Here is a 21,646-nt window from a genome sequence, read left to right on the forward strand (position 1 = left end):
TTGGTTCTGATGAAAAAAATACTTTTGTACAAGAGCACAAGTCTTTTAGTAGCTAACTGAAAAATATTCACTAAGAAAGGAAGATAGCTGACTCTTTGTTATCAATTTCCATTGTCTGTTTTGACAACTCACTGTTGCTCAAGTATTAGAAATGATGCGCTGAACTGAAAGTGCATCATTTCTTTGAAAGGTTGGTGTTTTTGTCAAAAATATTCCGAGGACCTCACTTTCCCTGACTGGTAATCGAAACCGGGCCGCGGCGGTGAGAGCGCCGAATCCTAGCCACTAGACCACCAGGGAGGGATGGTTTAGTTTGACACTCCATGAAAGAAAAGGAAGTTTCCTGAATGAAGTCCAAAGCAAAGGAATGTGAGAGAGTGGGCTACTAGGAATCAGTTTTAGAAGGAAGGAGAGTAAAAATGGTTGTGCATAGCAGTCTTAAATTACACCACACAGCAGCTTTACCTGATGGATGTATAGTACTGGCACGAAAAAATTATTTTGAGGAGCTAGACGTTGAGAGTCCCTGGCTCCATGATAAATTGTTCTGGTGCTAAAGAAAGAAGACATTAATGACTCAGATATCAAATATGGTCTAATTGGTTCTGATGAAAAAAATACTTTTGTACAAGAGCACGTCTTTTAGTAGCTAACTGAAAAATATTCACTAAGAAAGGAAGATAGCTGACTCTTTGTTATCAATTTCCATTGTCTGTTTTGACAACTCACTGTTGCTCAAGTATTAGAAATGATGCGCTGAACTGAAAGTGCATCATTTCTTTGAAAGGTTGGTGTTTTTGTCAAAAATATTCCGAGGACCTCACTTTCCCTGATTGGGAATCGAAACCGGGCCGCGGCGGTGAGAGCGCCGAATCCTAGCCACTAGACCACCAGGGAGGGATGGTTTAGTTTGACACTCCATGAAAGAAAAGGAAGTTTCCTGAATGAAGTCCAAAGCAAAGGAATGTGAGAGAGTGGGCTACTAGGAATCAGTTTTAGAAGGAAGGAGAGTAAAAATGGTTGTGCATAGCAGTCTTAAATTACACCACACAGCAGCTTTACCTGATGGATGTATAGTACTGGCACGAAAAAATTATTTTGAGGAGCTAGACGTTGAGAGTCCCTGGCTCCATGATAAATTGTTCTGGTGCTAAAGAAAGAAGACATTAATGACTCAGATATCAAATATGGTCTAATTGGTTCTGATGAAAAAAATACTTTTGTACAAGAGCACAAGTCTTTTAGTAGCTAACTGAAAAATATTCACTAAGAAAGGAAGATAGCTGACTCTTTGTTATCAATTTCCATTGTCTGTTTTGACAACTCACTGTTGCTCAAGTATCAGAAATGATGCGCTGAACTGAAAGCGCATCATTTCTTTGAAAGGTTGGTGTTTTTGGCAAAAATATTCCGAGGACCTCACTTTCCCTGACAGGGAATCGAACCCGGGCCGCGGCGGTGAGAGCGCCGAATCCTAGCCACTAGACCACCAGGGAGGGATGGTTTACTTTGACACTCCATGAAAGAAAAGGAAGTTTCCTGAATGAAGTCCAAAGCAAAGGAATGTGAGAGAGTGGGCTACTAGGAATCAGTTTTAGAAGGAAGGAGAGTAAAAATGGTTGTGCATAGCAGTCTTAAATTACACCACACAGCAGCTTTACCTGATGGATGTATAGTACTGGCACGAAAAAATTATTTTGAGGAGCTAGACGTTGAGAGTCCCTGGCTCCATGATAAATTGTTCTGGTGCTAAAGAAAGAAGACATTAATGACTCAGATATCAAATATGGTCTAATTGGTTCTGATGAAAAAAATACTTTTGTACAAGAGCACAAGTCTTTTAGTAGCTAACTGAAAAATATTCACTAAGAAAGGAAGATAGCTGACTCTTTGTTATCAATTTCCATTGTCTGTTTTGACAACTCACTGTTGCTCAAGTATCAGAAATGATGCGCTGAACTGAAAGCGCATCATTTCTTTGAAAGGTTGGTGTTTTTGGCAAAAATATTCCGAGGACCTCACTTTCCCTGACAGGGAATCGAACCCGGGCCGCGGCGGTGAGAGCGCCGAATCCTAGCCACTAGACCACCAGGGAGGGATGGTTTACTTTGACACTCCATGAAAGAAAAGGAAGTTTCCTGATTGAAGTCCAAAGCAATGGAATGTGAGGGAGTGGGCTACTAGGAATCAGTTTTAGAAGGAAGGAGAGTAAAAATGGTTGTGCATAGCAGTCTTAAATTACACCACACAGCAGCTTTACCTGATGGATGTATAGTACTGGCACGAAAAAATTATTTTGAGGAGCTAGACGTTGAGAGTCCCTGGCTCCATGATAAATTGTTCTGGTGCTAAAGAAAGAAGACATTAATGATTCAGATATCAAATATGGTCTAATTGGTTCTGATGAAAAAAATACTTTTGTACAAGAGCACAAGTCTTTTAGTAGCTAACTGAAAAATATTCACTAAGAAAGGAAGATAGCTGACTCTTTGTTATCAATTTCCATTGTCTGTTTTGACATCTCACTGTTGCTCAAGTATTAGAAATGATGCGCTGAACTGAAAGTGCATCATTTCTTTGAAAGGTTGGTGTTTTTGGCAAAAATATTCCGAGGACCTCACTTTCCCTGACCGGGAATCGAACCCGTGCCGCAGCAGTGAGAGCGCCGAATCCTAGCCACTAGACCACCTGGAAGGGATGGTTTAGTTTGACACTCCATGAAAGAAAAGGAAGTTTCCTGAATGAAGTCCAAAGCAATGGAATGTGAGGGAGTGGGCTACTAGGAATCAGTTTTAGAAGGAAGGAGAGTAAAAATGGTTGTGCATAGCAGTCTTAAATTACACCACACAGCAGCTTTACCTGATGGATGTATAGTACTGGCACGAAAAAATTATTTTGAGGAGCTAGACGTTGAGAGTCCCTGGCTCCATGATAAATTGTTCTGGTGCTAAAGAAAGAAGACATTAATGACTCAGATATCAAATATGGTCTAATTGGTTCTGATGAAAAAAATACTTTTGTACAAGAGCACAAGTCTTTTAGTAGCTAACTGAAAAATATTCACTAAGAAAGGAAGATAGCTGACTCTCTGTTATCAATTTCCATTGTCTGTTTTGACATCTCACTGTTGCTCAAGTATTAGAAATGATGCGCTGAACTGAAAGTGCATCATTTCTTTGAAAGGTTGGTGTTTTTGGCAAAAATATTCCAAGGACCTCACTTTCCCAGCCCGGGAATCGAACCCGGGCAGCGGCGGTGAGAGCGCCGAATCCTAGCCAGTAGACCACCAGGGAGGGATGGTTTAGTTTGACACTCCATGTCAAAAAAAATACTTTTGTACAAGAGCACAAGTCTTTTAGTAGCTAACTGAAAAATATTCACTAAGAAAGGAAGATAGCTGACTCTTTGTTATCAATTTCCATTGTCTGTTTTGACAACTCACTGTTGCTCAAGTATTAGAAATGATGCGCTGAACTGAAAGTGCATCATTTCTTTGAAAGGTTGGTGTTTTTGGCAAAAATATTCCGAGGACCTCACTTTGCCTGACCGGGAATCAAACCCAGGCCGCAGCGGTGAGAGCGCCGAATCCTAGCCACTAGACCACCTGGGAGGGATGGTTTAGTTTGACACTCCATGAAAGAAAAGGACGTTTTCTGAATGAAGTCCAAAGCAATGGAATGTGAGGGAGTGGGCTACTAGGAATCAGTTTTAGAAGGAAGGAGAGTAAAAATGGTTGTGCATAGCAGTCTTAAATTACACCACACAGCAGCTTTACCTGATGGATGTATAGTACGGGCACGAAAAAATTATTTTGAGGAGCTAGACGTTGAGAGTCCCTGGCTCCATGATAAATTGTTCTGGTGCTAAAGAAAGAAGACATTAATGATTCAGATATCAAATAAGGTCTAATTGGTTCTGATGAAAAAAATACTTTTGTACAAGAGCACAAGTCTTTTAGTAGCTAACTGAAAAATATTCACTAAGAAAGGAAGATAGCTGACTCTTTGTTATCAATTTCCATTGTCTGTTTTGACAACTCACTGTTGCTCAAGTATTAGAAATGATGCGCTGAACTGAAAGTGCATCATTTCTTTGAAAGGTTGGTGTTTTTAGCAAAAATATTCCAAGGACCTCACTTTCCCTGACCGGGAATCGAACCCGGGCCGCGGCGGTGAGAGCGCTGAATCCTAGCCAGTAGACCACCAGGGAGGGATGGTTTAGTTTGACACTCCATGTCAAAAAAAATACTTTTGTACAAGAGCACAAGTCTTTTAGTAGCTAACTTAAAAATATTCACTAAGAAAGGAAGATAGCTGACTCTTTGTTATCAATTTCCATTGTCTGTTTTGACAACTCACTGTTGCTCAAGTATTAGAAATGATGCGCTGAACTGAAAGTGCATCATTTCTTTGAAAGGTTGGTGTTTTTGGCAAAAATATTCCGAGGACCACACTTTCCCTGACCGGGAATCGAACCCGGGCCGCGGCGGTGAGAGCGCCGAATCCTAGCCACTAGACGACCAGGGATGGATGGTTTAGTTTGACACTCCATGAAAGAAAAGGAAGTTTCCTGAATGAAGTCCAAAGCAATGGAATGTGAGGGAGTGGGCTACTAGGAATCAGTTTTAGAATGAAGGAGAGTAAAAATGGTTGTGCATAGCAGTCTTAAATTACACCACACAGCAGCTTTACCTGATGGATGTATAGTACTGGCACGAAAAAATTATTTTGAGGAGCTAGACGTTGAGAGTCCCTGGCTCCATGATAAATTGTTCTGGTGCTAAAGAAAGAAGACATTAATGACTCAGATATCAAATATGGTCTAATTGGTTCTGATGAAAAAAATACTTTTGTACAAGAGCACAAGTCTTTTAGTAGCTAACTGAAAAATATTCACTAAGAAAGGAAGATAGCTGACTCTCTGTTATCAATTTCCATTGTCTGTTTTGACATCTCACTGTTGCTCAAGTATTAGAAATGATGCGCTGAACTGAAAGTGCATCATTTCTTTGAAAGGTTGGTGTTTTTGGCAAAAATATTCCAAGGACCTCACTTTCCCAGCCCGGGAATCGAACCCGGGCAGCGGCGGTGAGAGCGCCGAATCCTAGCCAGTAGACCACCAGGGAGGGATGGTTTAGTTTGACACTCCATGTCAAAAAAAATACTTTTGTACAAGAGCACAAGTCTTTTAGTAGCTAACTGAAAAATATTCACTAAGAAAGGAAGATAGCTGACTCTTTGTTATCAATTTCCATTGTCTGTTTTGACAACTCACTGTTGCTCAAGTATTAGAAATGATGCGCTGAACTGAAAGTGCATCATTTCTTTGAAAGGTTGGTGTTTTTGGCAAAAATATTCCGAGGACCTCACTTTGCCTGACCAGGAATCGAACCCAGGCCGCAGCGGTGAGAGCGCCGAATCCTAGACACTAGACCACCTGGGAGGGATGGTTTAGTTTGACACTCCATGAAAGAAAAGGAAGTTTCCTGAATGAAGTCCAAAGCAATGGAATGTGAGGGAGTGGGCTACTAGGAATCAGTTTCAGAAGGAAGGAGAGTAAAAATGGTTGTGCATAGCAGTCTTAAATTACACCACACAGCAGCTTTACCTGATGGATGTATAGTAATGGCACGAAAAAATTATTTTGAGGAGCTAGACGTTGAGAGTCCCTGGCTCCATGATAAATTGTTCTGGTGCTAAAGAAAGAAGACATTAATGATTCAGATATCAAATAAGGTTTAATTGGTTCTGATGAAAAAAATACTTTTGTACAAGAGCACAAGTCTTTTAGTAGCTAACTGAAAAATATTCACTAAGAAAGGAAGATAGCTGACTCTTTGTTATCAATTTCCATTGTCTGTTTTGACAACTCACTGTTGCTCAAGTATTAGAAATGATGCGCTGAACTGAAAGTGCATCATTTCTTTGAAAGGTTGGTGTTTTTAGCAAAAATATTCCAAGGACCTCACTTTCCCTGACCGGGAATCGAACCCGGGCCGCGGCGGTGAAAGCGCTGAATCCTAGCCAGTAGACCACCAGGGAGGGATGGTTTAGTTTGACACTCCATGTCAAAAAAAATACTTTTGTACAAGAGCACAAGTCTTTTAGTAGCTAACTGAAAAATATTCACTAAGAAAGGAAGATAGCTGACTCTTTGTTATCAATTTCCATTGTCTGTTTTGACAACTCACTGTTGCTCAAGTATCAGAAATGATGCGCTGAACTGAAAGCGCATCATTTCTTTGAAAGGTTGGTGTTTTTGGCAAAAATATTCCGAGGACCTCACTTTCCCTGACAGGGAATCGAACCCGTGCCGCGGCGGTGAGAGCGCCGAATCCTAGCCACTAGACCACCAGGGAGGGATGGTTTACTTTGACACTCCATGAAAGAAAAGGAAGTTTCCTGAATGAAGTCCAAAGCAATGGAATGTGAGGGAGTGGGCTACTAGGAATCAGTTTTAGAAGGAAGGAGAGTAAAAATGGTTGTGCATAGCAGTCTTAAATTACACCACACAGCAGCTTTACCTGATGGATGTATAGTACTGGCACGAAAAAATTATTTTGAGGAGCTAGACGTTGAGAGTCCCTGGCTCCATGATAAATTGTTCTGGTGCTAAAGAAAGAAGACATTAATGATTCAGATATCAAATATGGTCTAATTGGTTCTGATGAAAAAAATACTTTTGTACAAGAGCACAAGTCTTTTAGTAGCTAACTGAAAAATATTCACTAAGAAAGGAAGATAGCTGACTCTTTGTTATCAATTTCCATTGTCTGTTTTGACATCTCACTGTTGCTCAAGTATTAGAAATGATGCGCTGAACTGAAAGTGCATCATTTCTTTGAAAGGTTGGTGTTTTTGGCAAAAATATTCCGAGGACCTCACTTTCCCTGACCGGGAATCGAACCCGGGCCGCGGCGGTGAGAGCGCCGAATCCTAGCCACTAGACCACCAGGGAGGGATGGTTTACTTTGACACTCCATGAAAGAAAAGGAAGTTTCCTGAATGAAGTCCAAAGCAATGGAATGTGAGGGAGTGGGCTACTAGGAATCAGTTTTAGAAGGAAGGAGAGTAAAAATGGTTGTGCATAGCAGTCTTAAATTACACCACACAGCAGCTTTACCTGATGGATGTATAGTACTGGCACGAAAAAATTATTTTGAGGAGCTAGACGTTGAGAGTCCCTGGCTCCATGATAAATTGTTCTGGTGCTAAAGAAAGAAGACATTAATGATTCAGATATCAAATATGGTCTAATTGGTTCTGATGAAAAAAATACTTTTGTACAAGAGCACAAGTCTTTTAGTAGCTAACTGAAAAATATTCACTAAGAAAGGAAGATAGCTGACTCTTTGTTATCAATTTCCATTGTCTGTTTTGACATCTCACTGTTGCTCAAGTATTAGAAATGATGCGCTGAACTGAAAGTGCATCATTTCTTTGAAAGGTTGGTGTTTTTGGCAAAAATATTCTGAGGACCTCACTTTCCCTGACCGGGGATCAAACCCGGGCCGCGGCGGTGAGAGCGCCGAATCCTAGCCACTAGACCACCAAGGAGGGATGGTTTATTTTGACACTCCATGAAAGAAAAGGAAGTTTCCTGAATGAAGTCCAAAGCAATGGAATGTGAGGGAGTGGGCTACTAGGAATCAGTTTTAGAAGGAAGGAGAGTAAAAATGGTTGTGCATAGCAGTCTTAAATTACACCACACAGCAGCTTTACCTGATGGATGTATAGTACTGGCACGAAAAAATTATTTTGAGGAGCTAGACGTTGAGAGTCCCTGGCTCCATGATAAATTGTTCTGGTGCTAAAGAAAGAAGACATTAATGATTCAGATATCAAATATGGTCTAATTGGTTCTGATGAAAAAAATACTTTTGTACAAGAGCACAAGTCTTTTAGTAGCTAACTGAAAAATATTCACTAAGAAAGGAAGATAGCTGACTCTTTGTTATCAATTTCCATTGTCTGTTTTGACAACTCACTGTTGCTCAAGTATTAGAAATGATGCGCTGAACTGAAAGTGCATCATTTCTTTGAAAGGTTGGTGTTTTTAGCAAAAATATTCCAAGGACCTCACTTTCCCTGACCGGGAATCGAACCCGGGCCAAGGCCGTGAGAGCGCTGAATCCTAGCCAGTAGACCACCAGGGAGGGATGGTTTAGTTTGACACTCCATGTCAAAAAAAATACTTTTGTACAAGAGCACAAGTCTTTTAGTAGCTAACTAAAAAATATTCACTAAGAAAGGAAGATAGCTGACTCTTTGTTATCAATTTCCATTGTCTGTTTTGACAACTCACTGTTGCTCAAGTATTAGAAATGATGCGCTGAACTGAAAGTGCATCATTTCTTTGAAAGGTTGGTGTTTTTAGCAAAAATATTCCAAGGACCTCACTTTCCCTGAACGGGAATCGAACCCGGGCCGCGGCGGTGAGAGCGCTGAATCCTAGCCAGTAGACCACCAGGGAGGGATGGTTTAGTTTGACACTCCATGTCAAAAAAAATACTTTTGTACAAGAGCACAAGTCTTTTAGTAGCTAACTGAAAAATATTCACTAAGAAAGGAAGATAGCTGACTCTTTGTTATCAATTTCCATTGTCTGTTTTGACAACTCACTGTTGCTCAAGTATTAGAAATGATGCGCTGAACTGAAAGCGCATCATTTCTTTGAAAGGTTGGTGTTTTTGGCAAAAATATTCCGAGGACCTCACTTTCCCTGACCGGGAATCGAACCCGTGCCGCGGCGGTGAGAGCGCCGAATCCTAGCCACTAGACCACCAGGGAGGGATGGTTTAGTTTGACACTCCATGAAAGAAAAGGAAGTTTCCTGAATGAAGTCCAAAGCAATGGAATGTGAGGGAGTGAGCTACTAGGAATCAGTTTTAGAATGAAGGAGAGTAAAAATGGTTGTGCATAGCAGTCTTAAATTACACCACACAGCAGCTTTACCTGATGGATGTATAGTACTGGCACGAAAAAATTATTTTGAGGAGCTAGACGTTGAGAGTCCCTGGCTCCATGATAAATTGTTCTGGTGCTAAAGAAAGAAGACATTAATGACTCAGATATCAAATATGGTCTAATTGGTTCTGATGAAAAAAATACTTTTGTACAAGAGCACAAGTCTTTTAGTAGCTAACTGAAAAATATTCACTAAGAAAGGAAGATAGCTGACTCTTTGTTATCAATTTCCATTGTCTGTTTTGACAACTCACTGTTGCTCAAGTATTAGAAATGATGCGCTGAACTGAAAGTGCATCATTTCTTTGAAAGGTTGGTGTTTTTGGCAAAAATATTCCGAGGACCTCACTTTCCCTGACAGGGAATCGAACCCGGGCCACGGCGGTGAGAGCGCCGAATCCTAGCCACTAGACCACCAGGGAGGGATTGTTTACTTTGACACTCCATGAAAGAAAAGGAAGTTTCCTGAATGAAGTCCAAAGCAATGGAATGTGAGGGAGTGGGCTACTAGGAATCAGTTTTAGAAGGAAGGAGAGTAAAAATGGTTGTGCATAGCAGTCTTAAATTACACCACACAGCAGTTTTACCTGATGGATGTATAGTACTGGCACGAAAAAATTATTTTGAGGAGCTAGACGTTGAGAGTCCCTGGCTCCATGATAAACTGTTCTGGTGCTAAAGAAAGAAGACATTAATGACTCAGATATCAAATATGGTCTAATTGGTTCTGATGAAAAAAATACTTTTGTACAAGAGCACAAGTCTTTTAGTAGCTAACTGAAAAATATTCACTAAGAAAGGAAGATAGCTGACTCTTTGTTATCAATTTCCATTGTCTGTTTTGACAACTCACTGTTGCTCAAGTATTAGAAATGATGCGCTGAACTGAAAGTGCATCATTTCTTTGAAAGGTTGGTGTTTTTAGCAAAAATATTCCAAGGACCTCACTTTCCCTGACCGGGAATCGAACCCGGGCCGCGGCGGTGAGAGCGCTGAATCCTAGCCAGTAGACCACCAGGGAGGGATGGTTTAGTTTGACACTCCATGTCAAAAAAAATACTTTTGTACAAGAGCACAAGTCTTTTAGTAGCTAACTGAAAAATATTCACTAAGAAAGGAAGATAGCTGACTCTTTGTTATCAATTTCCATTGTCTGTTTTGACAACTCACTGTTGCTCAAGTATTAGAAATGATGCGCTGAACTGAAAGTGCATCATTTCTTTGAAAGGTTGGTGTTTTTGGCAAAAATATTCAGAGGACCTCACTTTCCCTGACCGGGAATAGAACCCGGGCCGCGGCGGTGAGAGCGCTGAATCCTAGCCACTAGACCACCAGGGAGGGATGGTTTAGTTTGACACTCCATGAAAGAAAAGGAAGTTTCCTGAATGAAGTCCAAAGCAATGGAATGTGAGGGAGTGGGCTACTAGGAATCAGTTTTAGAAGGAAGGAGAGTAAAAATGGTTGTGCATAGCAGTCTTAAATTACACCACACAGCAGCTTTACCTGATGGATGTATAGTACTGGCACGAAAAAATTATTTTGAGGAGCTAGACGTTGAGAGTCCCTGGCTCCATGATAAATTGTTCTGGTGCTAAAGAAAGAAGACATTAATGACTCAGATATCAAATATGGTCTAATTGGTTCTGATGAAAAAAATACTTTTGTACAAGAGCACAAGTCTTTTAGTAGCTAACTGAAAAATATTCACTAAGAAAGGAAGATAGCTGACTCTTTGTTATCAATTTCCATTGTCTGTTTTGACAACTCACTGTTGCTCAAGTATTAGAAATGATGCGCTGAACTGAAAGTGCATCATTTCTTTGAAAGGTTGGTGTTTTTGGCAAAAATATTCCGAGGACCTCACTTTCCCTGACCGGGAATCGAACCCGGGCCGCGGCGGTGAGAGCACCGAATCCTAGCCACTAGACCACCTGGGAGGGAAGGTTTAGCTTGACACTCCATGAAAGAAAAGGAAGTTTCCTGAATGAAGTCCAAAGCAATGGAATGTGAGGGAGTGGGCTACTTGGAATCAGTTTTAGAAGGAAGGAGAGTAAAAATGGTTGTGCATAGCAGTCTTAAATTACACCACACAGCAGCTTTACCTGATGGATGTATAGTACTGGCACAAAAAAATTATTTTGAGGAGCTAGACATTGAGAGTCCCTGGCTCCATGATAAATTGTTCTGGTGCTAAAGAAAGAAGACATTAATGACTCAGATATCAAATATGGTCTAATTGGTTCTCATGAAAAAAATACTTTTGTACAAGAGCACAAGTCTTTTAGTAGCTAACTGAAAAATATTCACTAAGAAAGGAAGATAGCTGACTCTCTGTTATCAATTTCCATTGTCTGTTTTGACATCTCACTGTTGCTCAAGTATTAGAAATGATGCGCTGAACTGAAAGTGCATCATTTCTTTGAAAGGTTGGTGTTTTTGGCAAAAATATTCCAAGGACCTCCCTTTCCCAGCCCGGGAATCGAACCCGGGCCGCGGCGGTGAGAGCGCCGAATCCTAGCCAGTAGACCACCAGGGAGGGATGGTTTAGTTTGACACTCCATGTCAAAAAAAATACTTTTGTACAAGAGCACAAGTCTTTTAGTAGCTAACTGAAAAATATTCACTAAGAAAGGAAGATAGCTGACTCTTTGTTATCAATTTCCATTGTCTGTTTTGACAACTCACTGTTGCTCAAGTATTAGAAATGATGCGCTGAACTGAAAGTGTATCATTTCTTTGAAAGGTTGGTGTTTTTGGCAAAAATATTCCGAGGACCTCACTTTCCCTGACCGGGAATCGAACCCGGGCCGCGGCGGTGAGAGCACCGAATCCTAGCCACTAGACCACCTGGGAGGGAAGGTTTAGCTTGACACTCCATGAAAGAAAAGGAAGTTTCCTGAATGAAGTCCAAAGCAATGGAATGTGAGGGAGTGGGCTACTTGGAATCAGTTTTAGAAGGAAGGAGAGTAAAAATGGTTGTGCATAGCAGTCTTAAATTACACCACACAGCAGCTTTACCTGATGGATGTATAGTACTGGCACAAAAAAATTATTTTGAGGAGCTAGACATTGAGAGTCCCTGGCTCCATGATAAATTGTTCTGGTGCTAAAGAAAGAAGACATTAATGACTCAGATATCAAATATGGTCTAATTGGTTCTCATGAAAAAAATACTTTTGTACAAGAGCACAAGTCTTTTAGTAGCTAACTGAAAAATATTCACTAAGAAAGGAAGATAGCTGACTCTCTGTTATCAATTTCCATTGTCTGTTTTGACATCTCACTGTTGCTCAAGTATTAGAAATGATGCGCTGAACTGAAAGTGCATCATTTCTTTGAAAGGTTGGTGTTTTTGGCAAAAATATTCCAAGGACCTCCCTTTCCCAGCCCGGGAATCGAACCCGGGCCGCGGCGGTGAGAGCGCCGAATCCTAGCCAGTAGACCACCAGGGAGGGATGGTTTAGTTTGACACTCCATGTCAAAAAAAATACTTTTGTACAAGAGCACAAGTCTTTTAGTAGCTAACTGAAAAATATTCACTAAGAAAGGAAGATAGCTGACTCTTTGTTATCAATTTCCATTGTCTGTTTTGACATCTCACTGTTGCTCAAGTATTAGAAATGATGCGCTGAACTGAAAGTGCATCATTTCTTTGAAAGGTTGGTGTTTTTGGCAAAAATATTCTGAGGACCTCACTTTCCCTGACCGGGAATCGAACCCGGGCCGCGGCGGTGAGAGCGCCGAATCCTAGCCACTAGACCACCAAGGAGGGATGGTTTATTTTGACACTCCATGAAAGAAAAGGAAGTTTCCTGAATGAAGTCCAAAGCAATGGAATGTGAGGGAGTGGGCTACTAGGAATCAGTTTTAGAAGGAAGGAGAGTAAAAATGGTTGTGCATAGCAGTCTTAAATTACACCACACAGCAGCTTTACCTGATGGATGTATAGTACTGGCACGAAAAAATTATTTTGAGGAGCTAGACGTTGAGAGTCCCTGGCTCCATGATAAATTGTTCTGGTGCTAAAGAAAGAAGACATTAATGATTCAGATATCAAATATGGTCTAATTGGTTCTGATGAAAAAAATACTTTTGTACAAGAGCACAAGTCTTTTAGTAGCTAACTGAAAAATATTCACTAAGAAAGGAAGATAGCTGACTCTTTGTTATCAATTTCCATTGTCTGTTTTGACAACTCACTGTTGCTCAAGTATTAGAAATGATGCGCTGAACTGAAAGTGCATCATTTCTTTGAAAGGTTGGTGTTTTTAGCAAAAATATTCCAAGGACCTCACTTTCCCTGACCGGGAATCGAACCCGGGCCAAGGCCGTGAGAGCGCTGAATCCTAGCCAGTAGACCACCAGGGAGGGATGGTTTAGTTTGACACTCCATGTCAAAAAAAATACTTTTGTACAAGAGCACAAGTCTTTTAGTAGCTAACTTAAAAATATTCACTAAGAAAGGAAGATAGCTGACTCTTTGTTATCAATTTCCATTGTCTGTTTTGACAACTCACTGTTGCTCAAGTATTAGAAATGATGCGCTGAACTGAAAGTGCATCATTTCTTTGAAAGGTTGGTGTTTTTAGCAAAAATATTCCAAGGACCTCACTTTCCCTGACCGGGAATCGAACCCGGGCCGCGGCCGTGAGAGCGCTGAATCCTAGCCAGTAGACCACCAGGGAGGGATGGTTTAGTTTGACACTCCATGTCAAAAAAAATACTTTTGTACAAGAGCACAAGTCTTTTAGTAGCTAACTAAAAAATATTCACTAAGAAAGGAAGATAGCTGACTCTTTGTTATCAATTTCCATTGTCTGTTTTGACAACTCACTGTTGCTCAAGTATTAGAAATGATGCGCTGAACTGAAAGTGCATCATTTCTTTGAAAGGTTGGTGTTTTTAGCAAAAATATTCCAAGGACCTCACTTTCCCTGACCGGGAATCGAACCCGGGCCGCTGCGGTGAGAGCGCTGAATCCTAGCCAGTAGACCACCAGGGAGGGATGGTTTAGTTTGACACTCCATGTCAAAAAAAATACTTTTGTACAAGAGCACAAGTCTTTTAGTAGCTAACTGAAAAATATTCACTAAGAAAGGAAGATAGCTGACTCTTTGTTATCAATTTCCATTGTCTGTTTTGACAACTCACTGTTGCTCAAGTATTAGAAATGATGCGCTGAACTGAAAGCGCATCATTTCTTTGAAAGGTTGGTGTTTTTGGCAAAAATATTCCGAGGACCTCACTTTCCCTGACCGGGAATCGAACCCGTGCCGCGGCGGTGAGAGCGCCGAATCCTAGCCACTAGACCACCAGGGAGGGATGGTTTAGTTTGACACTCCATGAAAGAAAAGGAAGTTTCCTGAATGAAGTCCAAAGCAATGGAATGTGAGGGAGTGAGCTACTAGGAATCAGTTTTAGAATGAAGGAGAGTAAAAATGGTTGTGCATAGCAGTCTTAAATTACACCACACAGCAGCTTTACCTGATGGATGTATAGTACTGGCACGAAAAAATTATTTTGAGGAGCTAGACGTTGAGAGTCCCTGGCTCCATGATAAATTGTTCTGGTGCTAAAGAAAGAAGACATTAATGACTCAGATATCAAATATGGTCTAATTGGTTCTGATGAAAAAAATACTTTTGTACAAGAGCACAAGTCTTTTAGTAGCTAACTGAAAAATATTCACTAAGAAAGGAAGATAGCTGACTCTTTGTTATCAATTTCCATTGTCTGTTTTGACAACTCACTGTTGCTCAAGTATTAGAAATGATGCGCTGAACTGAAAGTGCATCATTTCTTTGAAAGGTTGGTGTTTTTGGCAAAAATATTCCAAGGACCTCACTTTCCCTGACAGGGAATCGAACCCGGGCCGCGGCGGTGAGAGCGCCGAATCCTAGCCACTAGACCACCAGGGAGGGATGGTTTACTTTGACACTCCATGAAAGAAAAGGAAGTTTCCTGAATGAAGTCCAAAGCAATGGAATGTGAGGGAGTGGGCTACTAGGAATCAGTTTTAGAAGGAAGGAGAGTAAAAATGGTTGTGCATAGCAGTCTTAAATTACACCACACAGCAGCTTTACCTGATGGATGTATAGTACTGGCACGAAAAAATTATTTTGAGGAGCTAGACGTTGAGAGTCCCTGGCTCCATGATAAACTGTTCTGGTGTTAAAGAAAGAAGACATTAATGACTCAGATATCAAATATTGTCTAATTGGTTCTGATGAAAAAAATACTTTTGTACAAGAGCACAAGTCTTTTAGTAGCTAACTGAAAAATATTCACTAAGAAAGGAAGATAGCTGACTCTTTGTTATCAATTTCCATTGTCTGTTTTGACAACTCACTGTTGCTCAAGTATTAGAAATGATGCGCTGAACTGAAAGTGCATCATTTCTTTTAAAGGTTGGTGTTTTTAGCAAAAATATTCCAAGGACCTCACTTTCCCTGACCGGGAATCGAACCCGGGCCGCGGCGGTGAGAGCGCTGAATCCTAGCCAGTAGACCACCAGGAGGGATGGTTTATTTTGACACTCCATGAAAGAAAAGGAAGTTTCCTGAATGAAGTCCAAAGCAATGGAATGTGAGGGAGTGGGCTACTAGGAATCAGTTTTAGAAGGAAGGAGAGTAAAAATGGTTGTGCATAGCAGTCTTAAATTACACCACACAGCAGCTTTACCTGATGGATGTATAGTACTGGCACGAAAAAATTATTTTGAGGAGCTAGACGTTGAGAGTCCCTGGCTCCATGATAAATTGTTCTGGTGCTAAAGAAAGAAGACATTAATGATTCAGATATCAAATATGGTCTAATTGGTTCTGATGAAAAAAATACTTTTGTACAAGAGCACAAGTCTTTTAGTAGCTAACTGAAAAATATTCACTAAGAAAGGAAGATAGCTGACTCTTTGTTATCAATTTCCATTGTCTGTTTTGACAACTCACTGTTGCTCAAGTATTAGAAATGATGCGCTGAACTGAAAGTGCATCATTTCTTTGAAAGGTTGGTGTTTTTAGCAAAAATATTCCAAGGACCTCACTTTCCCTGACCGGGAATCGAACCCGGGCCAAGGCCGTGAGAGCGCTGAATCCTAGCCAGTAGACCACCAGGGAGGGATGGTTTAGTTTGACACTCCATGTCAAAAAAAATACTTTTGTACAAGAGCACAAGTCTTTTAGTAGCTAACTTAAAAATATTCACTAAGAAAGGAAGATAGCTGACTCTTTGTTATCAATTTCCATTGTCTGTTTTGACAACTCACTGTTGCTCAAGTATTAGAAATGATGCGCTGAACTGAAAGTGCATCATTTCTTTGAAAGGTTGGTGTTTTTAGCAAAAATATTCCAAGGACCTCACTTTCCCTGACCGGGAATCGAACCCGGGCCGCGGCCGTGAGAGCGCTGAATCCTAGCCAGTAGACCACCAGGGAGGGATGGTTTAGTTTGACACTCCATGTCAAAAAAAATACTTTTGTACAAGAGCACAAGTCTTTTAGTAGCTAACTAAAAAATATTCACTAAGAAAGGAAGATAGCTGACTCTTTGTTATCAATTTCCATTGTCTGTTTTGACAACTCACTGTTGCTCAAGTATTAGAAATGATGCGCTGAACTGAAAGTGCATCATTTCTTTGAAAGGTTGGTGTTTTTAGCAAAAATATTCCAAGGACCTCACTTTCCCTGACCGGGAATCGAACCCGGGCCGCTGCGGTGAGAGCGCTGAATCCTAGCCAGTAGACCACCAGGGAGGGATGGTTTAGTTTGACACTCCATGTCAAAAAAAATACTTTTGTACAAGAGCACAAGTCTTTTAGTAGCTAACTGAAAAATATTCACTAAGAAAGGAAGATAGCTGACTCTTTGTTATCAATTTCCATTGTCTGTTTTGACAACTCACTGTTGCTCAAGTATTAGAAATGATGCGCTGAACTGAAAGCGCATCATTTCTTTGAAAGGTTGGTGTTTTTGGCAAAAATATTCCGAGGACCTCACTTTCCCTGACCGGGAATCGAACCCGTGCCGCGGCGGTGAGAGCGCCGAATCCTAGCCACTAGACCACCAGGGAGGGATGGTTTAGTTTGACACTCCATGAAAGAAAAGGAAGTTTCCTGAATGAAGTCCAAAGCAATGGAATGTGAGGGAGTGAGCTACTAGGAATCAGTTTTAGAATGAAGGAGAGTAAAAATGGTTGTGCATAGCAGTCTTAAATTACACCACACAGCAGCTTTACCTGATGGATGTATAGTACTGGCACGAAAAAATTATTTTGAGGAGCTAGACGTTGAGAGTCCCTGGCTCCATGATAAATTGTTCTGGTGCTAAAGAAAGAAGACATTAATGACTCAGATATCAAATATGGTCTAATTGGTTCTGATGAAAAAAATACTTTTGTACAAGAGCACAAGTCTTTTAGTAGCTAACTGAAAAATATTCACTAAGAAAGGAAGATAGCTGACTCTTTGTTATCAATTTCCATTGTCTGTTTTGACAACTCACTGTTGCTCAAGTATTAGAAATGATGCGCTGAACTGAAAGTGCATCATTTCTTTGAAAGGTTGGTGTTTTTGGCAAAAATATTCCAAGGACCTCACTTTCCCTGACAGGGAATCGAACCCGGGCCGCGGCGGTGAGAGCGCCGAATCCTAGCCACTAGACCACCAGGGAGGGATGGTTTACTTTGACACTCCATGAAAGAAAAGGAAGTTTCCTGAATGAAGTCCAAAGCAATGGAATGTGAGGGAGTGGGCTACTAGGAATCAGTTTTAGAAGGAAGGAGAGTAAAAATGGTTGTGCATAGCAGTCTTAAATTACACCACACAGCAGCTTTACCTGATGGATGTATAGTACTGGCACGAAAAAATTATTTTGAGGAGCTAGACGTTGAGAGTCCCTGGCTCCATGATAAACTGTTCTGGTGTTAAAGAAAGAAGACATTAATGACTCAGATATCAAATATGGTCTAATTGGTTCTGATGAAAAAAATACTTTTGTACAAGAGCACAAGTCTTTTAGTAGCTAACTGAAAAATATTCACTAAGAAAGGAAGATAGCTGACTCTTTGTTATCAATTTCCATTGTCTGTTTTGACAACTCACTGTTGCTCAAGTATTAGAAATGATGCGCTGAACTGAAAGTGCATCATTTCTTTTAAAGGTTGGTGTTTTTAGCAAAAATATTCCAAGGACCTCACTTTCCCTGACCGGGAATCGAACCCGGGCCGCGGCGGTGAGAGCGCTGAATCCTAGCCAGTAGACCACCAGGAGGGATGGTTTAGTTTGACACTCCATGTCAAAAAAAATACTTTTGTACAAGAGCACAAGTCTTTTAGTAGCTAACTGAAAAATATTCACTAAGAAAGGAAGATAGCTGACTCTTTGTTATCAATTCCCATTGTCTGTTTTGACAACTCACTGTTGCTCAAGTATTAGAAATGATGCGCTGAACTGAAAGTGCATCATTTCTTTGAAAGGTTGGTGTTTTTGGCAAAAATATTCAGAGGACCTCACTTTCCCTGACCGGGAATCGAACCCGGGCCGCGGCGGTGAGAGTGCTGAATCCTAGCCACTAGACCACCAGGGAGGGACGGTTTAGTTTGACACTCCATGAAAGAAAAGGAAGTTTCCTGAATGAAGTCCAAAGCAATGGAATGTGAGGGAGTGGGCTACTAGGAATCAGTTTTAGAAGGAAGGAGAGTAAAAATGGTTGTGCATAGCAGTCTTAAATTACACCACACAGCAGCTTTACCTGATGGATGTATAGTACTGGCACGAAAAAATTATTTTGAGGAGCTAGACGTTGAGAGTCCCTGGCTCCATGATAAATTGTTCTGGTGCTAAAGAAAGAAGACATTAATGACTCAGATATCAAATATGGTCTAATTGGTTCTGATGAAAAAAATACTTTTGTACAAGAGCACAAGTCTTTTAGTAGCTAACTGAAAAATATTCACTAAGAAAGGAAGATAGCTGACTCTTTGTTATCAATTTCCATTGTCTGTTTTGACAACTCACTGTTGCTCAAGTATTAGAAATGATGCGCTGAACTGAAAGTGCATCATTTCTTTGAAAGGTTGGTGTTTTTGGCAAAAATATTCCGAGGACCTCACTTTCCCTGACCGGGAATCGAACCCGGGCCGCGGCGGTGAGAGCACCGAATCCTAGCCACTAGACCACCTGGGAGGGAAGGTTTAGCTTGACACTCCATGAAAGAAAAGGAAGTTTCCTGAATGAAGTCCAAAGCAATGGAATGTGAGGGAGTGGGCTACTTGGAATCAGTTTTAGAAGGAAGGAGAGTAAAAATGGTTGTGCATAGCAGTCTTAAATTACACCACACAGCAGCTTTACCTGATGGATGTATAGTACTGGCACAAAAAAATTATTTTGAGGAGCTAGACATTGAGAGTCCCTGGCTCCATGATAAATTGTTCTGGTGCTAAAGAAAGAAGACATTAATGACTCAGATATCAAATATGGTCTAATTGGTTCTCATGAAAAAAATACTTTTGTACAAGAGCACAAGTCTTTTAGTAGCTAACTGAAAAATATTCACTAAGAAAGGAAGATAGCTGACTCTCTGTTATCAATTTCCATTGTCTGTTTTGACATCTCACTGTTGCTCAAGTATTAGAAATGATGCGCTGAACTGAAAGTGCATCATTTCTTTGAAAGGTTGGTGTTTTTGGCAAAAATATTCCAAGGACCTCACTTTCCCAGCCCGGGAATCGAACCCGGGCCGCGGCGGTGAGAGCGCCGAATCCTAGCCAGTAGACCACCAGGGAGGGATGGTTTAGTTTGACACTCCATGTCAAAAAAAATACTTTTGTACAAGAGCACAAGTCTTTTAGTAGCTAACTGAAAAATATTCACTAAGAAAGGAAGATAGCTGACTCTTTGTTATCAATTTCCATTGTCTGTTTTGACAACTCACTGTTGCTCAAGTATTAGAAATGATGCGCTGAACTGAAAGTGTATCATTTCTTTGAAAGGTTGGTGTTTTTGGCAAAAATATTCCGAGGACCTCACTTTCCCTGACCAGGAATCGAACCCAGGCCGCAGCGGTGAGAGCGCCGAATCCTAGCCACTAGACTACCTGGGAGGGATGGTTTAGTTTGACACTCCATGAAAGAAAAGGAAGTTTCCTGAATGAAGTCCAAAGCAATGGAATGTGAGGGAGTGGGCTACTAGGAATCAGTTTTAGAAGGAAGGAGAGTAAAAATGGTTGTGCATAGCAGTCTTAAATTACACCACACAGCAGCTTTACCTGATGGATGTATAGTACTGGCACGAAAAAATTATTTTGAGGAGCTAGACGTTGAGAGTCCCTGGCTCCATGATAAATTGTTCTGGTGCTAAAGAAAGAAGACATTAATGATTCAGATATCAAATAAGGTCTAATTGGTTCTGATGAAAAAAATACTTTTGTACAAGAGCACAAGTCTTTTAGTAGCTAACTGAAAAATATTCACTAAGAAAGGAAGATAGCTGACTCTTTGTTATCAATTTCCATTGTCTGTTTTGACAACTCACTGTTGCTCAAGTATTAGAAATGATGCGCTGAACTGAAAGTGCATCATTTCTTTGAAAGGTTGGTGTTTTTAGCAAAAATATTCCAAGGACCTCACTTTCCCTGACCGGGAATCGAACCCGTGCCGCGGCGGTGAGAGCGCCGAATCCTAGCCACTAGACCACCAGGGAGGGATGGTTTAGTTTGACACTCCATGAAAGAAAAGGAAGTTTCCTGAATGAAGTCCAAAGCAATGGAATGTGAGGGAGTGAGCTACTAGGAATCAGTTTTAGAATGAAGGAGAGTAAAAATGGTTGTGCATAGCAGTCTTAAATTACACCACACAGCAGCTTTACCTGATGGATGTATAGTACTGGCACGAAAAAATTATTTTGAGGAGCTAGACGTTGAGAGTCCCTGGCTCCATGATAAATTGTTCTGGTGCTAAAGAAAGAAGACATTAATGACTCAGATATCAAATATGGTCTAATTGGTTCTGATGAAAAAAATACTTTTGTACAAGAGCACAAGTCTTTTAGTAGCTAACTGAAAAATATTCACTAAGAAAGGAAGATAGCTGACTCTTTGTTATCAATTTCCATTGTCTGTTTTGACAACTCACTGTTGCTCAAGTATTAGAAATGATGCGCTGAACTGAAAGTGCATCATTTCTTTGAAAGGTTGGTGTTTTTGGCAAAAATATTCCAAGGACCTCACTTTCCCTGACAGGGAATCGAACCCGGGCCGCGGCGGTGAGAGCGCCGAATCCTAGCCACTAGACCACCAGGGAGGGATGGTTTACTTTGACACTCCATGAAAGAAAAGGAAGTTTCCTGAATGAAGTCCAAAGCAATGGAATGTGAGGGAGTGGGCTACTAGGAATCAGTTTTAGAAGGAAGGAGAGTAAAAATGGTTGTGCATAGCAGTCTTAAATTACACCACACAGCAGCTTTACCTGATGGATGTATAGTACTGGCACGAAAAAATTATTTTGAGGAGCTAGACGTTGAGAGTCCCTGGCTCCATGATAAACTGTTCTGGTGTTAAAGAAAGAAGACATTAATGACTCAGATATCAAATATTGTCTAATTGGTTCTGATGAAAAAAATACTTTTGTACAAGAGCACAAGTCTTTTAGTAGCTAACTGAAAAATATTCACTAAGAAAGGAAGATAGC

At 40.7% G+C, this 21,646-nt stretch overlaps 5 non-coding genes across 5 annotated transcripts; all 5 read right to left on the reverse strand.

The window, feature by feature from the left end:
• Positions 1-4,454: 4,454 nt before the first annotated feature.
• On the reverse strand, positions 4,455-4,526 carry TRNAE-CUC (transfer RNA glutamic acid (anticodon CUC)). The gene has a single exon. It is a non-coding gene; the product is annotated as a tRNA-Glu (tRNA).
• A 2,359-nt stretch (positions 4,527-6,885) lies between these two features.
• TRNAE-CUC (transfer RNA glutamic acid (anticodon CUC)) lies at positions 6,886-6,957 on the reverse strand. Its single transcript has one exon. It is a non-coding gene; the product is annotated as a tRNA-Glu (tRNA).
• A 527-nt stretch (positions 6,958-7,484) lies between these two features.
• TRNAE-CUC (transfer RNA glutamic acid (anticodon CUC)) lies at positions 7,485-7,556 on the reverse strand. Its single transcript has one exon. It is a non-coding gene; the product is annotated as a tRNA-Glu (tRNA).
• A 1,760-nt stretch (positions 7,557-9,316) lies between these two features.
• TRNAE-CUC (transfer RNA glutamic acid (anticodon CUC)) lies at positions 9,317-9,388 on the reverse strand. The gene has a single exon. It is a non-coding gene; the product is annotated as a tRNA-Glu (tRNA).
• A 3,275-nt stretch (positions 9,389-12,663) lies between these two features.
• Positions 12,664-12,735, reverse strand: TRNAE-CUC (transfer RNA glutamic acid (anticodon CUC)). Its single transcript has one exon. It is a non-coding gene; the product is annotated as a tRNA-Glu (tRNA).
• Between the last annotated feature and the right edge of the window lie 8,911 nt (positions 12,736-21,646).

This window comes from Taudactylus pleione, unplaced genomic scaffold (assembly GCF_031769625.1).
Source record: "Taudactylus pleione unplaced genomic scaffold, aTauple2 ptg001386l, whole genome shotgun sequence".
Classification (NCBI taxonomy): domain Eukaryota; kingdom Metazoa; phylum Chordata; class Amphibia; order Anura; family Myobatrachidae; genus Taudactylus; species Taudactylus pleione.